The sequence below is a fragment of the Solanum pennellii genome, chromosome 5, assembly GCF_001406875.1.
Source record: "Solanum pennellii chromosome 5, SPENNV200".
In the NCBI taxonomy this organism is placed as follows: domain Eukaryota; kingdom Viridiplantae; phylum Streptophyta; class Magnoliopsida; order Solanales; family Solanaceae; genus Solanum; species Solanum pennellii.
The window spans coordinates 7,963,487-7,968,355 of record NC_028641.1 but is presented as its reverse complement, the minus strand read 5'-3'; positions in this window follow the sequence as shown (position 1 = coordinate 7,968,355).

Below are 4,869 nucleotides of genomic sequence, written 5' to 3'. Positions count from 1 at the left end.
TCATTATTATTAAGAAAAATAAAAAAATTAATCGACGTTCATAAAACTAGTAGAGGGGCGAAGGAAGAGACTAACCAAATGAAAAGATCATGAAGATGACAATGAAAATAGTAATCATCGAAACCTTCATCATGTTGTATTAAGAAAAGTAGTAGTATATTTTTTACTTTGATGCACTTGTTATTGTGACAATATATATAGGAGTCGGAAGCGTAAACGGTAAAAAGATTTATAAAAAATTTCAAAGGGGTACATCAATTTCTTTTTAACCAAAAGGGCAATCGCTATTGATGCAGCGATTTTGTCTTAACGCCGTTAAGTCTCAAAATCGCTGACTTACCAACGATTTTATTCATATTGCTTTTTTTCTTTTTTAAAGAAAATCGCTGCTCATGCAGGCTGCAGCGTTTTTGACGAATTCTATTTTTTAAAAAGTTAAAATCGCTGTGACTACAACGTTTTTATTATTAAAAAAAAACTTTTATATTTTGGTAAATCGCTGCATGGCAAGCGATGCAGCGATATATGAAAATGTTCTTTTTGTCTTTTCAAAGAATGTTGCCTTGGCAGCAATTATTTTTTAAAAATAATTTATATTAGTGTTTTTATAAAAAAAAGTTTTTTTTAATTAAAAAAGTCACTTTTTTGGTAATAAAAAATTAAAAATATAATTGCCAATTATTTTTAAGAAAAAGTCGTATAAAATGTTGGTGATTTTCTTTCTTTATTTTGATCAAAATAAAAATTGCATTACAATACTTAGTAAAAATTTCACTAAATGATCTTATTATTTTTTAAAAAATTAAATTTTTTTTTTAATTTTATAAAATGGCTGCAATTGCAGCATTTTTAGCCTTTAAAAAAAGAAAGAAAAAAATTCAACGGAAAGGCAATGATTTCCCAAAGAAAGTTTTAACAATTTCCTACTAAAATCGCTGTTTAGGCAGCGACATAAAAAATAATATTTTTTTTATAAAGACGTTGCAGTTGCAGCGATTTTAATTTTTTAAAAAGAAAAATCGTCAAAAACGCTGCATGGACAACGATTTTCTTTAAAAAAGGAAAAGACAATATGAACAAAATCGCTTTAGGTCAGCGATTTTGAGCTTCAATTAACGGCGTGAAAACTAAATCACTGCGTCAGTAGCGATTTTGCCCTTTTGGTTAAAAAAAAATTTATGTATCCCTTTGAAATTTTTGATAAATTTTTTTACCAAGTCCATTAAGTTATTGTCAATCTTTCTAGTACACAAATAAGATCAAGTAAATGCATAAGAGTGATATAGTTATTTTCAATTTTGAACATTTGAATTTATCTTAAATTTTAGTCAAAGAATTTTTTAGTTTATGAAGTAGTAAATGAAAATTGACTAATATATGTAAAGCCTATTTTGAGATTTATGTCATCTTCTTATGAATCTTCTTGAGGTCTCAAATAGATAAGATTAAGTTAATACATAATTGATACAATTATTTTCAATTTTCAATTTCTTTTTATCTTATATTTTGATCAAATAATTTTTTCTAGTCTATGAAGTAGTAAATGAAAAATGACTAGCATACGTAAAGCCTACTTCAAAATTTATGTCATCTTCTTATGGATCTCCTTGAAGTAGTTTGATACATCATTTTAATGAATATATATATATATATCCTTAAATGAAATTTATTTATTTTTTGAAAGAAAGGCTTACATTAAATTTTGTTTTTCTCCTTTTTATTTGTAACGTTGAACTATGATTGGTATGTTTAAGTAATTTAACAAGATAATTTTATATAGTATAGCACGATTACATATTGATCCGTCATGACTTATGACTTCATGTCATAATTTCAAACTACTTTTTCACTTTTTAATTCGTAGTCCTACAATTATGAATATTTGATACAATTTGTGAATAATTCAATAGAATAGCTAGTTAAATATACATATCAGTCTATAATGACTTGCATGTCATAATTCAAAAATAAAATGAAAGAGAGGAGCAGTCGTCATTCATCGACTATTTTCAATATATATTTATGTGTCATCTCCATGAGATGATCGTGGACTATACTTCAAATTACTTACTATAAAGGATAAAATGAAAAAAAAAACAATACTTTTGACTAGAACTTTTAAAACAACAGATAAATGACATGGTACGAATGAGCTACTTTTGTAATATATGATATATTCTCTAATAATCTAGTCTGAGGGTATGTTTAGACAAAAAAAGAGTCAATATACACTTATACCATAGAAAATAGTTTAATTATACTCATCGTTATACTTTCGATTCAAATATATCCTTCTAATTATACTTTCAATCAAAATATATTCATTCAATAATACTTTTGTATTAATTTATTTTTATCTTTAATCGAAAAATATGTTGGAGCTTAAACATAAATAATTCATCCCAAATTTTAAATATCTCATTTAATTTGCAAACCTTCTTCAATATTTAATATGTTACTAGAGAGGCAAAGTCAAGTCCATTATTGTTTTGATTCTCAATCCAAACTCTATTTATGCTTGACGAGAAGGAGGTGTTTGATCAACACTCTAGTTAGGTATTACATGAAATTATTTTCTGGTCCTTCACTTATTGACTGGAGAATTGTACGATCGAAATTGATGGTTCGTACGAGCACCTACTGTAACACCTAAATAGAAGAAGTCTTGCCTCCCAATTTAAAATTGATAAATCAAAGAAATAAATAAAAATCAATAAATCAACTTAATTAATTATGTAATCAATTGTCAAACTTAACAAAACACATTGTCTTTGAAAATATTCACACCCCTCCCTAGGAACTAGTCTAAACAGGTATAGAAGCTCCTAAAAAGGTATAAATAATGAAAAAACAAGACACAACTTTCACTATGAAAAAAAAGAAAAATAGAAGCCGTTGGAGATTATTGTTATCTCACGATAACAAAATTAACTTTTAGCGGCATTAAATATTGGCACTAATAAAGAGTGCTAAAATCTTTACCGGCATTAATTAAGTGCACTTAGAACCAATGTCGCTAAAGGCTTTAGGGACATATACAAAGAGTGACAATTGCCGCTAAAAATACATATTTAGCGGCAATTAAAAATTAAATGCCGCTAATGATCATTTTTGTTGTAGTGTCTTCACCTGAAATATCTCTGATCCTGCAACCAGACTATGCCAAATGTCACAACAAGAGTAGTATCAGTACAAACAACACGTACTGATAGACACAATCATTCAATTCAAATTTTCACGACCCAACCAATTAGGCTATGCATGCACCTACTTTAACACCCAGATAGGAAAACACTTACCATCAAAACCAGTTAAAACATATAGAAAATAAATAATTTACTATAAATTCATAAGCCTTTAAGAAGAACAAAATTTTAAAAGAACTGTATTACTAAGAACAAAAACTAGGCTAAACAGGTACAATAGTGACTAAGAAGATACATTTTAGACAAGAAAATAGAATACAACTCTCACCATAAAAGAAGGAAATATGGAAGCCGTTGAAGATCGGCATCAACAAAAGTAGTATCAGTACAATCGATCGTGCTAATAGACATCATTGATTTATTCGAACCTACCACATAATATCATGTAAATAGACTGAAAGTTATGCAATGGGAAGTTGCACAACCCAACTTCTTGATTCTCTTCTATCAATCATTCCTGGGTAAAATTACGACTAAGTACCTCCAATCTGCCACTCCAAGGCTTTTCAATACTATCCGTCATGCCATACTGATACAACATTGAAACCTATCCCATATGCCAAATTAATGTCACTAAGTATCATCTATACCCTATTCCTTTTCAGAACAATAACAAAAAATTAGCACCTAGCTTAAAACTAGAACTGTCAAAATAGCTGGCTCAATCAAATCCAACCCAACCCAACCCAACCCTAATGGGCTAGAGAGTTAAATGGGTTGGGGTGGGCTGACCTTTTTAATCAAAGGGGCTATAAAATAGCAGCCCAACCCAATCCTAAGCGGGCCACGATTGGGACGGGTTGATCCTTCAACCAAAAAATGAACAATATTACTCTCTTAGAAAGAGTATCGAACGTTGACGTCTATGAACAAAACATCAATTTACAAAAATTCATTTATAAATCACACACTTTGGTGAATAATTACAAAAATACATTTATAAATCACACACTTCGGTGAATACTTATAAAAATACAATTATGAATCACACATTTCGGTGAATACTTACAAAAATACATTTATGAATCACACATTTCGGTGAATACTTACAAAAATACACAATATTCGGCGCAAGATTTAGCGATAAATGTTGATCATTCCACCATTGCTCCGACAAAAAACTAGTTGGTTTAAAAGATTTCCAACAACACAAGACATCTCAACTAATCTAAATTGCTAATATTACATGATGTTAGTGAAAAACTTACAAGATAATAAAATTGCAAGATTACAATTGAAAATAAAATGAAGAAATTAATCTCTTCAGGCTGAGGCGCGGATATCTCGCTTTCTTTAAGGAGATTCAAGCCCACTGCAGCAAATGTTTTCACCGGTCCAGCAGTAGTCCTCTTTGACTTGTCCCCTCCAGGATACAACAGCCTTCACAAAGTATAACTCAACAACTCTGGACAAGAGTTGAGTCCAAAGCTCCACAAAAAAGAACACCTTCCTTCAACTAATAAGAACTCTCTTTTAGACCAACTCTTTCACTCTTTGTTTTCTCTTATGAATTGTGTATTTTTAAAACCAAATGAAGACTACCACTATTTATACTACAAGAAGTCTTCCTAGCAATGAATAGGAAGATAATGGAGGTAGTAAATAGTGAAGATAATGGCCTTAGGAGTTACATAGGTTACAATGGGAGTTACATAGGTTACAT